This window comes from Lepidothrix coronata, unplaced genomic scaffold, assembly GCF_001604755.1.
Source record: "Lepidothrix coronata isolate B3197 unplaced genomic scaffold, Lepidothrix_coronata-1.0 Scaffold16, whole genome shotgun sequence".
NCBI classification, from domain to species: domain Eukaryota; kingdom Metazoa; phylum Chordata; class Aves; order Passeriformes; family Pipridae; genus Lepidothrix; species Lepidothrix coronata.
In genome coordinates, this window is record NW_016690196.1 from 5,070,429 (window position 1) to 5,082,864 (window position 12,436).

A 12,436-nucleotide genomic window follows, 5' to 3' on the forward strand; every position below is an offset into this window, starting at 1 on the left:
CAGATCAGAGATTTGGTTCTAATGAGAAACCTATGTAAAGAAGATAAGACATTCAACAGGGTCATTGCCCTGGCCTTGTTCCTTGCCATTTCTTTACATCTTCCAAGCAGATAACTAAGCCACCTTTCAGGATGTTTCTCCTGGACATTCCTTCTTCTTTTCCCTGCTATGGAAACATAAGGGCTTCATCAAAAGGCCACTGAATTTACAGGAAGAGTTGATGGCATCAGGATTTCAATGCTAAGTAGATTATCCTTTGTTTCTGGGTCATTTTTTTCTTTTGTTCATGGATGTAAAATGGAGTCCTTTTGGAACTCCTCATGCAGCTCCCCTCTGAGAACCAGGCCATTTGCTCCATTACCCTCTCTGTAACCCCAGAAAATGTACTCAGACACTACTCCAGTCACCATTTCCCCTTATACTAGTCCCTGAATATTCATCTCTGTGTGTGTTGTTCATGTTTGCATACTTCTGTCCACTTGAAATCATGCTAAAATTATTTCTGCCAGATTATAAGCAGTGTTTCTATTTATATATCATGGACTTGTTTTTCGTTGCTGCTAAGCACTGCACTGAATCTCTGAGAGTTTTATCTATTGCTTTGTCCACAACATTTCTGTTCAATGTTCAGTGGTGTACATGGTAAGTGGTGCACATGGCAGACTGAGAGTGTCTGGCGCACTCCTACCTCATTTACTGAAAATGTGGAAGCACGTGGTAGAGGCAGCACAAGAATACACAAAATGAAAGAACAGCCCTGTTATTCTGATTTGATTTTATGTACCTGGATAGGTAGTTGTTAGGAACATCTATGGCTGCTTCTGTTCTAGTGCAGAAGAGTGAGCATCTTCACACCCATCTACTAGGCAGTCAGAAATATGACCCAGAAGGAGGACTAAATAGAAAATTCCCCAGAATCATGGTTGCATCTGTGGTGTCATTTGGGAAAAATTTGAACTCAGACTTGTTCCTTTTCCTTGTGTGAATGTAAGGTGTGACCCGGCCGTGGGATCAGGCACATACTAGAGGAGAGAGTCAGAGCATATCCTGCACCTGAGTGGCAGTTCAAGCACCCATCTCCACGGGCACTTTGCTCTGCCTGGTAGGTACTGCTCTTCCAACAGGCTGACAGGGACAGCCCTTGGCACTCTGTGAGCTGCAGGGATGTGGCTGGTGTGCCACACACAACAGGCACTGCAGGTGTGAGCACATGCCATGCACCCACTCCTCCTCTGTACTCCAAACCTCCGTATGGAATGTACAACGGGGACACTTGGATGTGGTTCCCAAGCCTATTTATCACATCTACAAAGGGAAATGGCTGTAATACACACATCCTCTCTCTCAGCTACCCTTATAGAACATCATGTATACTTTAAAATGTAGTTGTTTAAACAAATCCATCTTATTTGTAAACTCCTTTTAAAAATATGCAAATAATCAAAAATGCTTTCTTAGTGCACATTACAAGATTATTTCGGATATTAAATTGAAATTGAGAATAGCTGGAATTTCTGTGGTAAATAAGACTGATGGCCACTGGGAAAAGGAAAGGAATATTGTTATTTACTCAGTGTTGACTGTAACATCAAGTTAAAAAAGTGTCTTCCCACTAAGTCTTCATGTATGTGAGTTAAGTGATCTCAAAAATGTTCATGAGTATCACCATTCCAGCATGACAAATTGCTTCATATTCTCCATGGATTGATAGCCAGATAAATAGAGGCAGTGTTTATTTTGCCACTCAGCAGATCTTTCAAATATTATCAATGTGGCATATTTCCTTTGTTTTATTTTATTTCAAGTGGAATTCTGTTTAAGACTTTAGGTCACTGCTTTGTGCCCTTGGGCTGGGTACAGATCTTTAACCAAGCCACTGTAAATAAACGGTAGTGATTTCCATGTGATTGGAGATCATGACAACGCTGTCGGGAACATTTTCTTTAAATGCCATGTCACTTTCACCTACTGCCTTCAGGCCAGTGCATGACATGCAGTAAGTGTCGAGCGAAATGTCACATCTGTGAGGAAGAGCTTGTGTGAATGTTAAATTGGAATGTGGAAAAATGGTGTCACATACCCTGTAATCTAATACTGCTCTCCCTTAAAAGGGATGCTTTCTCTATGGAGATCTGTGTTTACCAAAATGACTCCTGCTTGAAGTTCAACAGAAACTAAACTTATCTATTTATCCCCAGTTTTCTTGGGAAGCTCTTGCTACAGTGGTTCAATTCCAGGTCTTTGTGTATTTTGCTGACATGATAAGAGCCTTTAACAAATAAACTCAGAAAATGGAAAGGACAGGAATGAAATTAATTTGTATTATGGCTTGAGAATAGCAACCTTCTCCTAGGACATAAGAATAACATCCTTCCCCTAAGACTCCAAGTCTTAGGAGAGTCCCTATTCTTATATTTGGAAGGATACAAATTTTCCAAGTGAAACTTTGGAAACTTTGGAAACTTCGGAAACTTCCAAGTTCTACTGCATAAAAATAGGGAAGGTATCTAGTGATGCTTCAGTGGTGCATAGTCAGTTCAGGAATTTAAGGACTCGTAATGCATTAAATGAAGCATCTCTTTTCTGTTTGTTTTGAATCTGTCACCTGCCAGGTCTATTTGATATCCATAGTTCTTATAGTAGAAAAGGCAGGAGACAACTAACTCCAATATATCTTTTCTTTGCTACTCTCTTTGCAGAAGTCTACCTCAGCATCCCTCCATTGTTTTCTGGGCTATGTGCTCTTCCTCTCGGGCAAGCCATTGTCTGGCTTCAATGGTCCTTCTTGTCCTTGTCTTTATCTCTTCTACTTCTACTATAAACTTTTTGAGATGATGGCACTGGAAGAGCATAGAGTTTTCAAGCTCTGGGTCCACTATGGATTCATGCCATACTCTTTTCCAAAGAATTTCCAGCGTTTTAGCAGCTTAATTGTTCATTAGTAAGGATACCTTTCAAAACCTCTCTCTTGAGTGACAGAAACTATTTCTGAATCTAACATGTATATAAGATTGTTTCTCCTGCAGGCATTACTTCATATTTGTGCACTCAGTGTCATTTGTTGTTCTCTTACTGCCTCAAGATCATAGGGATCTCCTACAAACCTTCACCATCAGCTTTCATTTTGATTTCCTCAGAACAATACAGTAGCATCAGCAAATTTTTCCACTTCACCGTTTAACCCCTTTTCCAGCTCATTGATTATATTCTCTATCACTGTTTTTGCCTCTTTAGCGACTGTTTTCAACAGTTTTGAATTCTTTTTTCTGACAAATTTAAGAAATTCCTTTCAGCTGGTATTGAGGTGATTATAAACAAGATGTTATATGTAACAGTTAATAGTTCAGCTATTTCAGCTTGAAATTCTTTACAATTCTGCTCTGTACTACATCTGGGTGCAGTGCTCTGTTACTATTCACTTTGTTGATAGTTCCACTTTCACTGACAATTCATTTCATGGCACATTCTCAGATTCATCCACTAGGAATAAGGAGTCTGATGGGGAAATGTTCCCAAAGTCTCCAAAGAAAGCACATTACAAATTTTTTTTTACTGTGTCTGCTCTGACCTTATGTCTTCTGATTACTCCCTTTTATGCTTGTCCATCAATTGTTCTGCCAAGTTTCTGACCGGCTTTTTATTCTTCACCTATTTGAAAAAGAATCTCCATTTTTTTTTGAGTTGTTCCTCAAACTCTTTTCCAACCTGCCTTCATATGTATCTATATTTAACCTGCCAGTTTTTATATTATTTTCCATTTTCTTCCTTTCAGTGTAGCCTCAGATATTTGAAAGCCTGTCTTCTTAGTTCAAACACCTTCCATTAACCTGACATTAAATCATGTCAATTATTTTGCTGGGCTCAGTGTGGAGTGTGCTGATACCTCTGAAGTCTGTGTGGTGTAAGTCCTTTCATCCTTCTGAGCCTTTGATATACTGTCTATAAATAGTCTTCATGTTAATTGCAAACATTTAGTCTTTAGTTGCCCCTTTTAGGTATTTTTTTCCCAGAGTTCTCATTTTTATATAGTTCCCCCCAATTTTTTTTTAATCAATTTCTACTGAAATAAATATTTTGGAGACTTGCTGCTCCCCAAAATTGTCATTCCCTTTGGGACCTTTTTGCTGCCTTCTCACTTGCCTGAATATCTAGGCATAATAGTTGGTCTTTACGTGCCCCTTTCAAACATGATGAGAAATTTTGCCCATGTCCTATTTTCAACTAAGACATCATGCACTCAGTAATGCATTGTCTCATTCAAATGGGATCCTCTGCATTGCAACCGCTCTTTCTTCCAGTGAAATATTCCCTTCCTGGAACTATTTAACTGGATCAACATTCAACTTGCCTTTTATTTCTAGGCAGAAGGATAATTGTGTAGTCTCATCTCAGATTCTGCAGTGAAACTGTCAGTCATGCAATGGTGTCATCACACTACATTTGCTAAATCGGTCACAGAACTGTTCATACATGCCATCATGTCAGCATCACTGCCTCTGCCCTCAAACTGATCATCTTCTTTATGCATCCTCTTCATTTGACCTCAGAAACAAGTGTCCCGAATTCCCATTTTCAGTGGTATAGAACAGAGCACTGGACTTACCAACCTCACTGAATACTTTATTAGGGAACAAGTAAATTATTAAAATGCATACAGAGAGTAGGAGAAAAAAAGGAAACTATGCTATAAATAGAACAAACTTGCTGCTTGAGAGTTAAGCAGCCATCCCTGCTCATCTTCTAAATTATTTAACTCACTGTTGTAATTCATTAGTTTCTTCCAGTATGAAAAATAGGCACTTATTTCTATGGCAATTCTCTGAATTTACATTAAGCTGAAGATCTTACAGAGGTTTTTATCTGTTTAACCAAAACCTATAAACTCAAGTTTACCTTTATTTTTCTAAGATATCCTTGAGGTTAACTCTGGGTCTATACACTGATGACAGCTATAACACAGTAGAAAAATGAATAAAGGAGGCTTAAATTGCTTTCATCAGGATGTTGCAGCCACACTAACCTTGACATAAACCAGCTGCAAGCTTCTCAGGCTAAAACAGTCCTGAGATGAGTCAGTTTTAATAATACTTCTGGCTTGTGCACTATTTTAACTGTATCTAAAAGTCCTCTAGGTTTATTGAGTTCAAGAGATATTGTTATTATTCAGTTTTATTTGCATGAGTCACGTAAAACTTAAGCAATAAGCTGCCCACATGCTATGTATTTTAGAGAGTCCTAAGTGACCTGTAAAGAAGTTTGTGGTAAATCCCTGTATCACAGAGCTTGGCAGACGGACCCAAGCGTAACTATGAAGCTCAGAACAAATCTTATGTCTGTGTACAAAAGGCCAGAGAAAGAGAATTCTCATTCTTAACTGCTTTCTTCAGGTCTAATTGAAGGGTAGGCCTGGAAGTGCCTGATCCACCAGGAGTTGTGTCAGTACTGCATCTTATGAATGGTGCAAGGTAACCCTGTCTGTCCACAATTCAGTAAAGTTCACTATAGGGTCAATAAATGTAAGTATTTTCAATTTGACTCACCTGAAGTCCCATGTCTAGGGTGCTTGCTATTCTCTATTATCTCAAGTGATCAAAATTATGCATGTTTTAACTAGTTTACGTGGCACATAGTGGACTTCTACAGCTGTCATGGTGTTTAATGTTGCTTAAAAGTGGACTGAAAAGTTTTGGAACTGCATCTGCCTTATGACTAGTTTGCATTCAGTCTCACTTGGAAGATAAATCTAAGTGCCAACCAGGTGAAGTTTGATGGTACCAAATTCTTGTTTGATATTTCCAGAATGCTTTGTCTCTCCCCCTATAGTCAACCTCTTATTTCCTTAGCAAGGAAGACAATCAGAAATAGCCTTGAAAAGCAAGTCCCATTACATTTTGTTTTGTCTTGTACCAAGCACTTCCAAGGCCAATTTGGATCCTGGTCTTTGAATCCAAATTAATCAGTCACTTGAAATGTAAAGGATTAAAATGTTATTACTGATGGATCTTGCTGATTCAAAAATATTACCCATAGGCCTTTTTGAAACAGGGAACACTTAACATAATTCTGACGCTCAACTTGGTGCAAACCAACATAATCTGCGTGCTCTTGGTGGCAATCTGAACACTAATGATTCCAATATCAAAATCATATTATCTATGTGGTACCACAATTCAAAATGCTTACATATAAAAAAATAAAATCAGAGAACACTCTGACATTAGCATATAAAAAAAAGAATTTTGGGGTAGGAAACTGGATATAGTCTGTGCCACATCATTAAGAATTGCAGTAGTGGGATAGAAAATAAACATAGTTGATAAAAGCATGTGTAAGATGGTAAACCAAGTAAGACCTCAGAGGTAATCCTCCACACAGGGATTCTAAATATTTGAAGAGAGGTGCTCCTGGTGAAGATCCCTCTTAGCTGTATTGCAAGTGTCTCTAACTGCTGGGTATTTGGCCATATGACAGTTTAATAATAGCATGTGAGTTACATGTCAGCAAATTCCTATTAGTTCTGTCATTTCCACCTTAGAGCCCCAATTTGCCTTCAACCAAGAGACATACATCCACAGATGTTCCTTCTATATTTGCAGAATGGAGGCAGGAGTGTACAAACACCCTGATTTGTTGTTACTTGGCTTAAGGTAATAACTTTAACCATCCTTTCCAAAACTGTCATCAGCAGTTGCAGTTGGTTGCATTCGAATGAATCATCTCATTATAAACATATGCCTCTGGTGTTCCTCTTTCTAAGCATCCTGTGATTTTTCCCTTCAAGAAAGGGAAATTTGAAATGCAAACTGCACTTTAAGGTAGTAGTAAAACCCCTCACAAAGCAGAAACTCACAGCTTGAGGAAGGAGCTTTTACAAAACTGGGTTTGCTGACTGGATGATCTCATTGCTGTCTCTGAACCAGAACAGAGACCTGATTGGAGCTGTTCAGGAATTTGAGGACAAAATGTAATGCCACTGGAAAATGCTGACCTGTCGAAAGCAACATATTCTTTGGAAATAGTTTGGTTTCAATAACCTTTTTTCCAAATCACAGTTGTATTTCCTTTCTGACAATTCATGTAAAGGGCGGTTCAGGAATTTGCATCTCAAAGGTCTAAAGCTCTGGCCAGCCCTGGCAAAGCTTAAAATGAGTTGAGTTGGAAGGAGTTGAAGACCCAAAGTTTACAGTTTGTGAACAGAAAGGCAGTTTGCAGAAGGGAGCACTTGACAAGAAGAAAATCCCCTAATTGCTTGCAGCCCTGCATCTGGGCTACAGCAGCTGATGACATCTTCTGCTGAGAGCAAGCAAGGCCCATTGCTCAGCCTTCCTGACAGAAGAGGACCAGGCAGAAATGATACCGTATTACAGACTCCATCCTGGTAGCAATGGGACGGCTCATGTCATTTCCACCCTTGTAAAACCTGGCTGGGAAAACAGAAGGGCCAAATAGCACGGGTCTCTACCTGGTGTCAAGAAGGAGGATGAGAACGCTGCCATTATAATCTTGGGAAGAAGCACTTCAGAGAGCAGTTCTTCATAAATCTGTGTTCCACAGGTATAGACCTGATTTGGGGCTTGAGAGATCAAATTTAAATTTTGACAGGGGCTAATTTGCCATTTTGGCTAATGGCAGACTGCCAGTGGCCCCCATGTAGATTTACTCTGTGCTTACAGAATACACAAGGCGCAGGTGAGTCTGCTCTTCAGGCTAGCTGATGGTTAGAGACCCTCAGATTTCAAATCCCCTGCCTGTGCAGCTGGAGGATTCCCTTCTTGCTGACCTCCCAGGCTCTAACACAGAGCACGGGAGCTTTGGGAGAGACAGTTCACACAGGGTGTCACAAGACTTCCCCTCTTCTCAGCAGAGGACTGAATATCAAATGTAGACACTACAGTACTTAGGCTGCCTGAGCCAGGGTCAGGAGCTGAGAAGCCAGGATACAGGTGGGGGCTATTGAGTGTCCTGGGCTCTCTGCCACAGAATGGAGTGCTGTGCTGAGCTGCAGGGCTGTGGAAGCAAATCCGCTGGGGTGTCCCCAGGAGATAAGTCAGCTTCCTTGCCTTTTGAAAAAAACCAAAAACTAAAACAGAAACAGAAACAAAGAAAGAAGACCGAAAAAGTCTGTCAAGGGGATGACAATGCCTGTAGTTTCCATTTCAGATCAGAGGGGAAATATGCCATGTTTTGGAGTACAAAAGCCAAAGTTTTAGGCAATTCTAGTTGCAGTCTCAAGGCCCCAGTCTTTGCAACTGCTTAGGCATCAACAGACTCACAAAGGCAGAGCTAATTGCGTAGTTGCTTCAGCTCTTCACTGGGGAATGTTTCTAATGTATATTCAGACTTTAGAAGATAAAATATATATGGTTCCCACTAAGTCAGTACTTCTCTCCCCTATTTTCATCAGAACACTGACCTTCTTGCCTCTCCTGCTGAGATTGATCAATTAGAACATTGTAATTGATAACAACACCTGCCTGTGTATTTCATAAATGCTTCAGATAGTTGAATATATGACATGAATTTGACCCCAAACAAACAAAAAACCCACTTTGCCAGCACTTTCTGTCCTTGCTCTGTGATAACCATAGCAGCAAGACTAAAGAAGTGCTGCATCTCCTATCCTCAGGAGAATCTGCCAGTCTCAATACTTTTTACTTATGTTGGTGTTGTCCCCAGATGCCAAGAGAGTATCACCACATATTTCTTCTGAGCCTTCCCTATACGCAGCTCGTGACAGTAACACATGGCAGAATCTTACGGAAAAAGACTGTGAGAGGCCACTCACATGCTTGGACTATCCAGTGAGACTTTAAAACATGCTGGTGAGTAGGATTCAGGTTCCTTCTTCCCCTGACAGCAGCACCTCTTTCTACCTCTGCTCTTCCTGCTGTCAGTCCTGCAACAACCCCTCAGCCCTTGCTGGCAGGAGCTCAGCACAGCTCAGCTCCAGACTGGGCTGCTTACTGTTGAGGTCAGTTGTGCAAGTAGGGCATGGTAAACCTCACTGACAACAACACTCTGTCTTGTGAAACCTAAATAGTTGAAGTATTCAGGGGGAGTAATATGGTCTGTACAGAGACTGAAAGTCATTCTGGGGTTCACTTTCTTGGTCAGAATGAAGCTGTTGGTGAAACTGAGGGTTGGAAATCGGAGTTTTGAGCTGTTGTGTACCATAATAAATCTTTTTAAAATATTCAATGAAGAAAGAACTTCCTTCTGGAACACACGTTATTTACAGGCTGAATTCCATGTTGAGGTTGATATTTGTAGCTACTATGAATCTTTTAAGGAGAACAGCCTCTAACTTCAGTAAGGTACAAGGCTCTAATAACACAATACTTGCAGATGTTGGACAAAATGTGTGGTAGTCTTTCTTTCTTTTTCTTGTAGCCAGTGCATGGCCAAGAAAGAAATATAAAGTGAACTACACCTGTGCTGATGCCAGTAATCACAGATTGCATAAAAAGCAGATGGAGTATCTTTTTCCTAGGGTAATCTCTTAGTTGACTGCTTGTTTTCCTATCATTAGCTCTTCATTACTTTGGTTTTTTTTAAAGCTTCATATACATAGGAGAATTAGCAACCTGACAGTTCCATAAAAAGCCACAATAATGGTATGTATTATATGCAACTGATTTATTTCCTTAATATATTATCAAGCCCACTTTAGCTGTATTTGTAGAGACACAGTGACACCTAGTGGTTTTAATAAATATAAAAGACTGACCCATAATTTATTTGAGGGACTGAATCTGACCATTAACTAAACTAGCTCATATGCATTCAAGGATCAGAAAAGTTCCAGTGTATGCTGTTCATTGAAAAAAACCGTGATTCAGTACCTGTTTCTGTTTTATATATTTTATTGACGCCCCCAAACTAAAAGAAAATAGAAATACATAAAACTAATCTTACAAAGCAAAGAATAATAGAAATGTCTTAAGTTTGCATCTTTTTAGTTTAGGAATTCTGTACATTCCTCTGAAAAATTCCTTCAAGAAAAGAAAACCCTGCACCTGTGGATTCTACCAGCTTCCCACAATCACATGAAGTTAAAGTAATGTTTTCATAGAACCCTTGCTAAATAAAGTCATATTGGCTCAAGGACAATTCAAATAATTAGCTGTTTTCATTTGTCACAAAATCTTTGCTAATCAAGTCTGTAGAGAAAATATGCTCTGTTGTCTTTAGGCAGTCTTTAGGATGGTTTACATTCAATTTATTATTCCACCTTTATTTTAGCATTTTGGATAGCAAATCTGCTCTTACAGTTGACAGTGTGTGAAGACCTCATCATATTTTAAAGAACAAATTTGATTTTGCTCTGCCTCTGAAGTGTAGATTGAAATTTTATTGTGTCGGGGTTTTTTTCAGGAGTCAAGTAAGTCTTGAAAATGGAAACTGGGTGCAAGGCTTACTGAAAAAACAAATTGCTCTTGCATCATTTTAACATAAATAAGAAGTTTCCTCCTTGAAATTAAGTGAATACCGAGGAGTGATTGCCAATGTCTAATCTAGCAGCAATAGAGTCATTGATGTAGAGCAGAGGCTCAGTAATTCAATTCCCTTCTATCTGAAACTTTTATTGAATCTTTGCTGAAGATCCACAGAGGTATTCTTATGTTCTTATGGTCATCAGTACAGTATAGTAAGGACAATTCTATGCCAGGCACAGACCTGCATTAGTACACTGCGAAAGACGAGGTTTTGCACGTTCAAGAGTCAGGGGAGGCGAAGGAGCAGCGAAGCCCAGGCTTCTCTGAAGATACCAGAGAAACTCCCACTGACATCAGCAGAGCATAACTGTGCATAACTCCCTCTGGGTGTTGGCCCAGGTGATTCATGCTGTTGCCCATCTGCCCCAAGGTTGGGGAAGATATATGCTTATGAATTGACTAATGGCACCCTGACTGTTGTGGTATATTTGTATGCTCACTCATCTTCCAGGCTGTTGCTTTAATGAAATACTTGGTTTTGTCCTAGAGCCTGAGGAAAAAAACTTCCAGTCACCCTTACTTCTTTTCATGTTGTACTGGAAAAAGTTTGCTTCCACCAATCACTGAAGTTCATCTTCTAATATATACATCAGAACCGGGGTTGTTTAGGCCTTTTTGTAGGCTTATCTGTGACCTGACGTACCTTCTTGCCCTGAGTGCGTGAGCTTCTGCTAGAATCTTCCACTGAGACGCCATTGTTACCAGCTGCGTGGAGCTAGGTGCACTCCACATTTGTATCTTTGAACCTGGAAGTGGTCTGGGGTAATTTTGAGTAGAGAACCTAAGGAAATGTGAATAGAGCTTCTGAGGCCTCTTCTGTGCCATGAAGAAGGACTAGAAGTGGCTAGGTTTCTGCAAATGTCTCCAGATCAATGCAATTTCTCTCTGGATCCTGGAATGCTCATAGGCTTGAAGGGAAACAAGCCTTTGCTGTTTTCCCTATTACCTTTTTCTAATTGTAGAAAAAAAAAATCTGAGTTCTAACACTAACAAATCCATTATTGTTGTTACTTTTTTGCCTTTGGGCAGGTGGTACCATTTGATCCAAATCTTAAGCTAATTTTTGAGGTCCCAGTTTTGAAAGAATTTGAGCAGTTGCAGCTCCCACAAAAGTAACCTGATCATTCCTAAATCCCAGTCAAAATCTAGTTAAATACATTTTGTTAAAAATCTCTTTGTATTACAAAAAAAAGGATGTCGGGGAAGATTCAAAGGAAAAAAGGGGAAGGGAGGAGAAACGAGTAAAGCTAAAGAAGAAAAGGAAAGAAAATGCAGAGGAACAAATTTAAAGAATTGCCTGCCAGATGGGAAGGCATCTCTATGGTTAGAAATAGTCCCAACTTTATTTCCCCCCTGCTGAAACCCAGTATGTTTTCACACAGCAGGACTAACACAATAAGGATGTTAATACTCTTCTTGCGTGCTAGCTAGTTATTAGAGACTCACAATGAGGAAGGTGATCAGAGAATACTTGTCACATGCCCAAACTACCCTAATTCAAGGAAACTGCCACCTCAGTGCATCATATGAGGCAGGTCAAGCCTAGGGTGAAGTAAGCTTTCCGTGTAAGAATTTTAATTAGCAATGAGTACAATAAAATACATAAGCTGCTGAAAGTTAACAAGTGCTACTGTTTGAGATTTATGCTCAAATACATGCTGTGTACTTCCCTTTCCTCACTGTTGATGGATTAGCAGTATACTGGATAGTAATCAACAAATATTACAATCATCCTTCTAATCTTATTAACAAACCTGTAAGAAGCATTAAGGACACATTTATACCACTTGTGGGAAACAGTCCAAATACAACGAACCAAAAGCTGCTTATCTACAAGCAAAACCAGCGTTATATGACTGAAGGGGGCCAAGTTAATCAGAGCTATCAGGAGACTAATTCAGGTCCAGAGGGCTGGGAAGGCAGATTAAATGATCGTTCAC